Source organism: Prionailurus bengalensis, chromosome E4 (genome assembly GCF_016509475.1).
Source record: "Prionailurus bengalensis isolate Pbe53 chromosome E4, Fcat_Pben_1.1_paternal_pri, whole genome shotgun sequence".
In the NCBI taxonomy this organism is placed as follows: Eukaryota; Metazoa; Chordata; class Mammalia; order Carnivora; family Felidae; genus Prionailurus; species Prionailurus bengalensis.
In genome coordinates, this window is record NC_057360.1 from 49,544,865 (window position 1) to 49,557,944 (window position 13,080).

Sequence of the window (13,080 nt, forward strand, 5' to 3'; positions counted from 1 at the left end):
TTTTTTTCATAGAGATAATTCTATTTGCAAGCTTGTTGCTATAAGAATTGTATTTCTAGTTTATCGTTTCCTCTTGAGATCTGTTTTATTATGAGATAATTGAATAAAGCACTGTGATATGAAGAAAAGAAAATTAGAAGATGATAAAAGACTTTGTATCTTGAAATGAAATCTCTAGAAATGGATATATATGTGTATATATATATCAAAAGTAATGAGAGTAATAATATCATAATTAATAATATCTTACAATAACTACTATGGAATATAGGATGCATTTATATGTTCACAACTATTTATATGGAAGACACTGTTCTAGGCTCTGGGAAAGATATCTCTATCTCTGTCTGTCATTTAAATTTATCATCTATCTATCTATCTATCTATCTGCCTATCTAGCTATCATCATCATCATCTATCATCTATCATGTGTACATACATGCATATATATATACATATATGTATGTATATATATGTATATATATATAATTGTCCATAAAAGATTTAGAAATGAATATTAACAATCAAAAATGATTAGCTGTAGCTAGTGTAATATAGTGACCAAATACTTGATATAATTTTCACATGAATATATTTTATTATCCTGTAGTAACTCAAGGCAGTCACTATGTCTGGTGATTATCCTTCTTCTTCCTTTTCCGCGTTGTATATAAAAATTACCTTAAAATGTTTACAGATAAGAATGGCTGAAGACAGAAGAGAAAGAAAGATATGGAGCTGTAAGGTGAAAAATTGCAGTGTAAAAAATGATTTTAGAAGTTTTAAATTTATTAATTTGCAAAGATAGTACAGAGAGTTCCCATATACCTTGTGCTTAGTTTTCCCTATCATTAATGTCTTACATTAGCACAACACATTTGTGATAATTAATCAACCAGTATTCATACATTATTATCAACTAGCATACACAGTTTTTGATATTTTCTCAGTTTTTACCTAGTTTATTTTTTTCTGCTCCAAGATTCTATCTTGTATACCATATTACATTTAGTTATCATGTCTCTTTAGACCCCTTTTTAATATTTTTTTATATCTTTGATAGTTTTGAGGGTTATTGGTCAGGTATTTTGTACAATATCACTCAACGGGGATTTGTCTGATTTTTTTTCCCTAATTAGAATGGGGTTTGGGTTTTTTGGTAGAAAGACCAGAGAAGGAAAGTTCCATTTTCATTACATTATATAAAGGGTACTATGAAGTGCTGTTTGTACTCACACCCACAATCTGACACTAAGTGCATTGGGGGTTTCCACACAGAACAATTCTCTAATTCGCTAATGTCACCAACTAGGTGTCCCACAATTCAATTTAATCTGATACTAACTACTCAGAGTTAGTGCAAACCCCACAGGTTAAGGGGTCCCTCAAGACCTACACACACACATACACACACACACACATTCAGACACCAACTGAAAGTGCTAGATCCCCAGATTACTTACTCTTCTGCCCAACCGGGCAACCCATTGGAGGTTTACAATTTACTCCTAAATTTTGATAATTTGGTAAATCATCTCACAGAACCCAGGGAAATACTTTTGTTGACCATCTTATTATAAAGGATATTTATTATAAAGAAATTACAAAGAAATGGGTAACCAGATAAAGAGGTGCATGGGGGTGCAGGGTAGTACAGTCCTAGAGTGGTGACATCTATCTTCTTAGAGTTGCGGTGTGTTACCCTCATTCAAAGATTCATTCGTCAACCTGAAAGTTCATGCAATCTCCTAGTTCAGAGGTCTTTATAGAGCTTAATTCCAACTCTGCCTCTCCATTTCCCAGAAGTCAATGGGTGGGGCTGAAATTTCCCACCTCCTAACCATTTTGTATTTCTGATGACTGGCTCCACCCTGGAAGTTACTAGGAGGGTTCACCCTAAGTCACTTCTGTAGCGTGAACTCAGGTGCTATCTAAATGGACTCCTTATGATTAACAAATGATACCTCTATCACTTAAAAAATTCTAAGAGTTATAGGAACTCTGTAACAGGAACCAGGAAGACCAAATACATTTCTTTTCATATGACAGGTAATTAATATCAACAGGACTTACACTGTTGATGTTATTTTTGATCACTTGGTTAAAGTAGTGTTTGTTGTGTTTCTCCATTATAAATTTACTCTTTTTTCTTTCTTTGCTTACTGTACGCTTTGGAAAGAAGTCACTTTGCACATCAACAAGATAAAGAAGAAAAATTATATAAGAGTGGAGTATCTATTGTGATTATTTGAAAAATTCTGCATGAGATTTTGTCTATCTGCCACCCACCTCAGCATATTTTTTTGCTCAGCATGTATTTATACCAGTATTGAAGCTTTTTCAGTTGGCTACTCTGTCTCACTCACATGTCCACCATTTTTTGTTTACCACTCCTTTACTTTCTGGGATGACCAGATGCTCCAGGCCCATCTTATATAATTTTTGGTGCTGTAATAAATGTCATTTAAAAATTTTTCAAATATAAAATGCTTATTGCTGGCATATACAAAAGCAATCACCTTTTGTTTATTAGCCTTGGATCCTGTGACTTTGTTATATTCTCTCATTATTTCAAGGAGTTTGTGTGTTGATTTTCGGGATTTTTACATAGACAATGATGTCAACTGTGAATAAAAAGTTACAGTTCTTCCTTTCCAGTCCATATTCTATTTTTTTTTTCCTTGTTCCATTGCAGTAGCAGGAATTTTCAGTAAAATGTTGATTAGAAGTTGTGATGGGCACCTGGGTGGCTCAGTTGGTTAAGCATCCAACTTTGTCTCAGGTCATCATCTCATGATTTGTGGGTTCGAGCCCAGTGTCAGGCTCTGTACTGGCAGCTTGGAGCCTGGAGCCTGCTTTGGATTTTGTGTCTCCCTCTCTCTCTGCCCCTCCCCTGCTTGGACTCTCTCTCTCTCAAAAATAAATAAACATTAAAAAAATAATAAGTAGTGAAAGAATATCCTTGCCTTAATTCCAATCTTAGGCTGAGAGCATCCAGTTCTTCACAATTAAGTATAATGGTAGCTATAGTTTTTGTTGTAGATGCTCTTTATTAAATTGAGGAATTTCTCTAATCTTAGCTGAAAATGTTAATTTTTTTTTCAACGTTTTATTTATTTTTGGGACAGAGAGAGACAGAGCATGAACGGGGGAGGGGCAGAGAGAGAGGGAGACACAGAATCGGAAACAGGCTCCAGGCTCTGAGCCATCAGCCCAGAGCCCGACGCGGGGCTCGAACTCACGGACTGCGAGATCGTGACCTGGCTGAAGTCGGACGCTTAACCGACTGCGCCACCCAGGCGCCCCGAAAATGTTAATATTTTTATTGTGAATAGATCTTGAGTCATTGACACCATTATATAATTTTTCTTCTTTATCTTGTTGATGTAGTAGATTGTATTATTTGATTTTCAAATATTCCATCAGCCTTGAATACCTGGAATAAATCTGACTTGGTCAGGATGTATAATTTTTCATATATACTCTTGGATTCTATGTGCTAATATTTTGTCAACTTTTGTATCTGTGTTCATGAGAACTATTGTTCTATGGTTTTCCTTTATCTGATTTTAGTATTAATCATTAATCATTAATGGTGGTTTCATAGAATGGGTTAGTAAGTTTACCTTCTGCTTTATATCCTAGAAGAGATTGTGGGAGACTGTTATCACTTTTTCCTTAATTAAGTGCTTGGTAGAACTCACTAGTGAAACTGTGCCTCTAGCTTTACTTTCTTGGAGGGTAGTTTTTTCGGTTGATTCAATTTTTTTTTGCATAGATTTAGGCATATTTTGGATATCCATTTCTCTCTGTGAGTGTTGCAAGATTTATGTCTCACATAATTGATCCATTTCCTCTGCTTTCATAGTTCCTAGTATTCTGTTATTATTCTGTTGTAATATCTATGGGTTCAGTAGTGATTACCCCTCTTTAACTCACAATATTGATAATTTGAGTCTTCTGTCTTTTCTCTTGGGTAGTCTGCTAGGACTTTATCAATTTGATTGATCTTTCAGTTTCATTGGTTTTCTTCTCTATTATTTCCCTGTTTTTGTTTCCATTGGTTTGTGTTCTAATTTTTTATTATTTCTTTTAGTCTGTTTTCTTTAGGCTTAAATGTTTTTTCTTCCTCTCTAGTTTTCCTTTTTTGTCTGTCTGTTTATTTATTTATTTTTCATTTATTTATTTATTATTTTTAATATGAAATTTATTGTCAAATTGGTTTCCATACAACATCCAGTGCTCATCCCAACAGGTGCCCTCCTCAATGCCCATCACCCACTTTCCCCTCCTTCCTACCCCCTCTCTTTAGTTTTCTAAAGTGAAGCTTAGGTTATGGACCTAAGATCTTTCCTCATTTCTATTAATGCCATACATTTTCCTCTAAGCATTACTTTCTCTGTACCCCACAAGTTTTGGTATGTTGTGATTTTGTTTTCATTTAATTCAAAATAGACTTTTAAAGCATAACTTACTATTATTTCATTGATATATGTATTATTTAGAATTACGATGTGTAATATCCAGCTGTTTTTTGTTATAGATTTATAGCCTAATTTCATTATGGTTTGACAGCACAGTTTCTCTGATTAATCAAAAACAAATCTGGATTTAGATAAGGAGATCTTTTATTTTAAAGGATTATTCTGAAAAAAAAAAAGAAAGAAAGAACTATTGTAAGAGAAGGGAAATGGGATGAATGCAATAGGGGTGTGGGATTATGGCGATAGGGAAAAGATTCAGACCGAGACCTGCAAGAGTTTCATAGGTTAAGCATAAAAGTTTCCTGTAAAGGGAGCTTGTAAACACGGTTAGAAAGAGCCTAGTGTGAGGAAATGGTAGTATGAGCAAGAGTGGGAAGATCAGACTGTAGACAAGGCATGTTTTATCCTCAGGTCAGTCCCTATTTGGGAACTATTCAGGATGGGTTGTTTGCTGGCTCAGGCTGATGGTGGATCAAAGTTCAGGAGCCTGGTGAATAGAGAAAAACTTAACCAGATTTTGATGAACAAAAATTTTGTTCTGATTGCTCAGTGGAGACAAAGTTAATCATTTATGAGGCAAAGGTAGAAATGGGGAGGGTCTTTTTCTGGCCTTGTCATAGGTAAATGACTCTTATCTAGCTCATATGAGGAAGGGTGTTTTACAGTAAGCCATTTCCTGTAACAAAAGAAGAGTAGGGCTGTTGGGGGATTTATTAGCCATCACTATTCTAGTAGCATTAGGACCCAGGGTAATTTCAAAATCATCAACTTCTATTCTTTTAAATTCTTCAAGCATATTTTATGGCCCACATTGCAGTCTGTCTTGAAGAATATTCCATGTAAACTTGAAACAAATGTGTTTTTTGTTTTTGTTGGATGGAGTAGTCTATTAATTTCTATTAGATCGACTTGATTGACAGTGCTATTCAGATCAACTAAATCCTTACTGATTCATTGCCTCCAGGATGTATCAGTAATCTAAAAAGGAATCTCCAACTAAAATATTAGTTTTGTTTATTCCCCTTTTCAGTCTTACTGATATTTGCCTCAAGTATTTGATACTGTCTTGTGCATATATTGCGAGAACTTTATGTCTTATGGAGAATTGACTCCTTTATCATTTAATACCCTCTTTATCCTTGATAATTTTCTTTGTTATTAAGTTGGCTTTGTGTGAATTTAATATAGCTAGTCCAGATTTATTTTGATTAGTCTTAGTGTGATATATCTTTCTCTATTTTTTTATTTATATTATGTCTGTGTTTTCATATTTTATGAGTTTATTATAGACAATATATCTGTGTCTTTTAAAAATCTTTTCAAACATTTGCTGTATTTTAATTGACATATAGACCATTAACACTTGAAGATATTATGATATATTTGGATTAATATCTACTCTGTTTGTAACTATTTCTTATTTATCACAATTGTTCTTTCTTTTCTTCCTTTTTTTCCTTCTGTAGATTTAAATGAGTATTAGATTTGTTTCTATTTTTTCTCCTCTCTTAGGATATCAATTATATATCTGTTTTAACAAATACTAGTGATTATCTTTGAGATTGAAATATACATTCGTAACTAATCTAAGTCTACCTTCCAGTAATATTATACCACCATATGTGTAGCACAGATACTTTGTAGCAGAGTATTGCCAATACCTTCTTGCTATCCCTTCTGATATTGCTGTCATTTACTTATCCATATGTTACCATTACTCAATATTGTTACTATTGTCACTTAAAACAGTTATGTTTTCAGTCAATTAAGAATAAGGGTAATAAAATATTCTATTTTACCTTTATTGTTCCTTCTCTAATACTCTTTCTTTTTTTGTATAAGTCCAAGTTCCTGACCTGTATTATTATTTTTTAATCTGAAGAACTTCTTTTAACATTTCTTAAAGGGTAGGTCTACTGGTGATTTCTCAGTTTTTGTATGTCTTAGAAACTCTATTTTTTCTTCACTTTTGAAGGGTGATTTCTCTACATTTATATTTAAAAACCTGCAAATTGGTAATATTATGCAACTATATTATTCTGACCCATTACCTGGCAATTAGCCACACTGCTAAATCTGTTCAAAACTTTTCAAAGCAAAAGAAAATTCAGGGGGTTCCCAGAACAACATTCAGATTTGATAATTTGCTATTCAGGTATTCAAGGTATTTACTGAACTTATTATTCTCTTGGATAAATTCATCACAGGGAAAGGTTACAAATTAGAACCAGTCAAAGGAAAGAAAGCATGGGGAAGAGCCTAGGAGGGGACCAAACAGAAACTTCTAGTCATCCTCTCCCATGAAGTCATGGATAACATTACCTTCCTCCAGATATACTGTGTGGTGATATGCAGAGAGTATTGTCAATTACAGAAGCTCATCTAAGCTTTGAGATCCAGAATTTCTGTTGAATTTTATGACTGATTGATTCATTTGCCATGTGGTTGAAGTCAATCTCCAGGTCCCTTCCTTTCTGGTGGTTGAAAAGGCATTCTATGGCTGAGTAACTCACCATGAATTACCTACCTCCTGAGCATTAATTATCAGGTGTGACCCAGGGGGCCCACTCTGAATAACAGTCACACCTAACAGTGAGCAAATCCAAGGGTCTAAAGTTCACTTCCCAGGGCCTGGAGCCAAGGCTAGACCTTTGTTTGGTTGAGGCCAAATCCCTTACTACAAAACAAAGATTATAACTTTTTTTTGTAATCTGATTATTGACAAATATATAGGATATAAATATAATTCATGTATCCAGCTATTAATATAGCTAACTAATAATTGATTTCAACTTGGAAATAACATTTTCTCACATGTATGATCTAACAATGGCACGGGGCAATAGTGGAAAAGCAGAGGCTAGCTCTCTTACTGGGTGAAGAATAATGCAATCATTTTTGAATTGCATTGAATTGCATAGATGGCTAGAATCTGAGAGCAAGTTTTCAAACAGAAGGTAGCAACAAAAAGAAATCCCCCCCAAACCTGCATAATTATTTCTCTCATTTCCTTTGTGAAACCACAAACCACACAATTTCATTGCTCCAAGAGATTTATAAAGTGTATTGAATCAAATGTTAATCTTATCCAGAATCATGGATACACCCAGAAATAATGTTTAACCAAATATCTGGTCACCCAGTGGCCCGGTCAAGTTGACACATATTAACCACCACAAGAACTGTATCTTAAAAACAAAGGCTATGAGTAAAGGCAAAACTAAAACACATCTACCCTAAAAAAGATTAACACCACAGGGTCCTGACAGTGCCAGGGTGATCTGCAAATATTTAAATACTTGCTAGAAAAAAAAAACATGTTTTAGAGCAATGCGACATAATCAAAAAACTTATAATAACCATCTACAAGAGCCAATATACAATAAAATATGATGTGAAAGTTAAGTATGTATGGCCTTAAAGAGAAAAGAGTGAATGATAAAGTCATTCCCAGACATCATGGACTTAGTAAACAAAACTTAAAGTAATTATAATTAATGTGTTAAAATAGGAAAAAAAAAGTTATGAATGAGAGGTAAATAGGTAGAATTTTAACCCTAATCTGAACCTATAGAAAGATGACATGAACACACTATATCTGAAATACAATTTCAGCAGATAGGTGTTATCACATGCAGAACATAACATACTATGGATTTGAGGCATTGAGGATGGAAGACATAATGCAAGAGAAAAAGAATGGGCAAGAAAGAATACACTGTAAGAGACATTTAGCACTTGGTCAAAATGTCTAACATACGAGGAATTTTAATCTCACAAGAGGATAGATCAGAAGCAATATTTGAAATAACGGTGTCTGAGCATTTCCAAATTGAAGAGACTCAGCAAGCTAGATTAACACCTATAGGGTACAACGAAAAGAAACACTAGACAAATGCCTGCCCAACCCACAAAATTGTAAGAAATAATAAAACATTCCTGTTTTGAGCCATAAGGTAAGGGGGATTCAATATACAGCATACTGCAATAACAAAACCGTAAAATATGTGCTGTTGCCGGCAGCTAGTGTCAGGAACTTGAAAGAGTGTTGAGAAGACTCTTAATAGAAGATGCAAAAGGAATCAGGACATTGCAATTAGAGCCTGAAAGTGCTAATGAATATTTTGTAGTGGCAGAACCAAATCGTCTGGTAGCTTGAGAGATGGAGGACATACTAATGAAGTTGTGAATCTGATTAAGACGATTTCCAGGCAGAATGTTGGAAATGTCTACTGGCTTTGTCATTGCTTTGCATAGGATAAGATATGGAAAGAGAGATATGAACAAAAGAAGACACCGTTTAGTTTACAGACAGAATTTGGAGAATATATTGAGGGGCAGCATTGTGATCTGTTGTAAAATAAGACTGTTCTCATGCCCAGGCTTTCAAGCTAGAAAAATATTCAAGGCTAAAATGGCCTTAAGGTGAAGATCAAATTAAGGATATGATTGTATGATTGTAAGACTTTCGTTAATGTTTCAGGAAGATTTAAAAGGATGCCTGGGACCCACTCAGCTAGATACAAGTGATTCTAAGAATCGTAAGGGGTTTGTCTCATGGCAATTTGACACTCTACACAAAGCAGCCATGGTCTATGCTTAGAACAATTATGAGGTGGCTTTAACAGTCCTGCAGTGAACTACAATCAAATTTCTAAGAAAGGCACACATTTATTAAGAGATTTGATTCAGAGTTATCTAAAAGGGCCTGATTTTCTATAGATAGGAAGGAGTCTTAGTAAGTTCTCGAGTGTGAACAAGTGCCATTTCTCATTGCACAGGAAAGGCATTTCCAAAGGTAGAATCAAGAGCAGAGAAAAATAAATTGTTATGAAACCACACTCACAGAGCAGAATTGTGCTTAATCAAAGAATAGTCACTGCGCCCAGAATTGGATAACTGGTGATATGTGACTGACTGGATTTCAGCATAGCTGTCATTCAGTGGGGGTCACATACTTCCTGTTCTTCACATAATGGAAATGACTATGGTAAAATCAGAAGAAGATAAGTTATCTCTTTACTTACAAGATGAGGCACCAAGATGAGTCATAATGGGGGCATTATCAGTATTCAGGCTCAATGCAAAAGACTAGATCCTCAAACCATATACTATAATTAGTTGAGTCTTTTGGGCATCTTCATAAGATTTGAATTTAGTTTGCATATACATCAAAATTATAATCAGAGAGCAGAGTGTTAAAAATAAATATGGTCACATCCAGGGCGCCTGGGTGGCTCAGTTAAGCATCCAACTCTTGATTTCGACTCAGGTCATGAACTCATGGTTCGTGAGTTCAAGCCCCGCGTCGGGCTTTAGGCTGACAGCTCAGAGCCCGAGCCTGCTTCAGATTTTGTGTCTCCCTCTGTCTGCCCCTCTACTGCTTGCACTCTCTCTCGCATTGTCTCAAAAATAAATAAACATTAAAAAAATTAAAAAATAAATAAATAAACTTAAGTAAATAATATGGACACACCCTTTGCAGAACTCCCATCAAAGGGTGGAGTCTATTTTTCCACTCCTTAAATGTGTTTAGGACATGATTTTCTTGTGACATGATTTTCTTGTGACATGACTTTCCCTAATTGAATGCACACATGTAAGATCCTGTTACTTTTGATTGTAAACATCAAACAAACCTAAAGCTTTTGCTGTCATCCTATTGAAACCAGAAGAACATCATGCTGTGAAGAAGCCCAAGATGAGACATTGCAAGATGAGACATTACAAAAGAGAGAACCCAGCCATTTCAAACATCCCAACTATAGCCACAAGTTCGTGAGTGAGATTACAATAGAGAAGTCAACCTCAGTCAAGCCACTAGCTGAATTCAGTTGCTAGGAAATTTGAATTCTGCATATACTAAAAAATTAAATTTGGAAGTTTAAAACATTCCCAAAATAATATGATAGGTGTAGATATCTTCACTGTTGAATTCTTTCAAATATTTAAAGAGGATATATTTATTTTTTAATTTTTTTTTTCAACGTTTATTTATTTTTGGGACAGAGAGAGACAGAGCATGAACGGGGGAGGGGCAGAGAGAGAGGGAGACACAGAATCGGAAACAGGCTCCAGGCTCTGAGCCATCAGCCCAGAGCCTGACGCGGGGCTCGAACCCACGGACCGCGAGATCGTGACCTGGCTGAAGTCGGACGCTTAACCGTGCGCCACCCAGGCGCCCCAAGAGGATATATTTTCAATGCTACATAAATTTTTTTTTAATTTTTTTTCAACGTTTTTATTTATTTTTGGGACAGAGAGAGACAGAGCATGAACGGGGGAGGGGCAGAGAGAGAGGGAGACACAGAATCGGAAACAGGCTCCAGGCTCTGAGCCATCAGCCCAGAGCCCAATGCGGGGCTCCAACTCACGGACCGTGAGGTCGTGACCTGGCAGAGGTCAGACGCTTAACCGACTGCGCCACCCAGGCGCCCCGCTACATAAATTTTTTAGATATAGAAGAGAAAGGAGGGTTTCCATACCCATGTTATGAGATCAGCAAGTCCCACATTCCAAAACCAAAGATATTACAATTAAATGAGGCATAATCAGTATGCCTCATTAACATAGAAACAAAAATAATTTATACAATCTTGTTATATTGATTTCAGCAATAAGTAGACTAATACCTGTGACCAAGTGAATTTATTCAAAAAAAATCTTATTTTCACATATTAAAGTCCATAAAAATAATTCATCATATAACATATTAAAATAACCATACGAACATATTAATAAGATGGGAAAAATAATTTAAAAATTTAACAAGTTTTCGTATTAAAAACTGTTGGCAAGAAAGGAATAGAATGCAAATTCTTCAACCTGAAAAAAAGTTTACATGTGAAAGCCTTACAAGCAAACTCATCTTCACGGGGAAAAGTGCAGGACAGCGGCAAAGGTGTCTGTTCTCACTGATTCTATCCAATATTTTTCAAGAAGATCCAGGTAATACAGTAAGCCGATAAAAAGAAATACAAGACATACATGTTGAAGATGAAGTAAACTTTTTCACAAACACATTTGTAGAAATCCTAAGAACTCAACAAAATACCTATTAAAACTAACAATTTTAGCAAGGTTATTTACAGGCATACCTTGGAGATATTGAAGGTTTGGCTCTGGATTGCCACAATATGACAAGTAGCAATAAAAGGAGTTAGAAGTGCCTGGGTGGCTCAGTGGGTTAAGCATCTGACTTTGGCTCAGGTAATGATCTCACAGTCTGTGGGTTCGAGCCCCATGTCAGGCTTTGTGCTGACAGCTCAGAGCCTGGAGCCTGCTTCAGATTCTGTGTCTCCTTCTCTCTGTCCCTCCCCCACTTGTACCCTGTCTCTCTCAAAAATAAAATAAAAAACATTAAAAAATTTAAAAAGAATAAAATGAGTCAAATCAATTTTTGGGTTTCCCAGTGCATATAAAAGTTATGTTTCCACAATACTGTAGTCTATTAACTCTATAATAACATTTTATTTAAAAGAGCAATGTACATACCTTAATTAAAAATACTTTATTGCTAAAAAATGCTAGCCTCCTTCTGAGCTCTTAGGTGTTACAATCACTAATCACAGATCACCATAACAAAAATAGCAATAATTTAAAATTTTTGGAATATTGCAAGAATTGCCAGAATGTTACCCAGAGACATGAAGTGAGCAAATGCTATTGGAAAAATGGTGCCAATAGACTTGCTCAATGTAAAGGTTGCCACAAACCTTAAATTTGTACAAAAACTCAGTACTTATAACGCATGATTAAACAAAGAACAATAAAACAGGGTATGCCTGATATTCATGGACAATTTTTAAAAATCAATTGTATTTCTATATAGTGACATCAAAACTTGGAAAATAAAATTAAATATGCCAGGAAAAAAATCAGTGATTTAATGTAGGTATGAAAATACGCTTTATCCTTATAGCAAAAGTAGCTACTACCACTTTAGATTCTAAATATAAGACCTATTCATTTATTTCTAAAAGGAAGAATATTCACTCAATTATCAACTATTGGATGAAATAACTATTATTTGCAAATTACCACATTAGTTCTCAAGAGGCATAAAAAATTAATTTCACGTAATTTCATGCATTAGGGAACTTGAATCAAGGAGGTGAGCCAAGACATATATAATGATCTAATATATGTAGAAAATGGCATTATTGTACCATTAATTAGTTCAAGCAGCAAAAGCTATAGTCATAGGTCTAGTGTGGGACAGGTGCCACAATAGACATACATACCAATGGGATGCAATTGGGAGTATAGAAATAAGCTCTTAGATTTTCAGTCATTGCGTTTTGACAAAAATTCCAAGACAATTCAATGGGAAGAGAAAACTCTTCCCAAAAAATGATTCTGGGACAGCAGGATAGACACATATAAGTTACACACACACACACACACACACACACACAATGAATTATAGACTTGAGGTATAAAACTAACCACTCTTGTACAAACGGGGGAGTAAATCTTTGCTCAGAAGTTAGGCAATTGTTTCTTACATATAACCCCAAAAGCATAAGTGAACATAGAAAACAAATGGGTTTCATTAAATTGAAAACTTTTGTGCTACATACAATACCAACCCAGA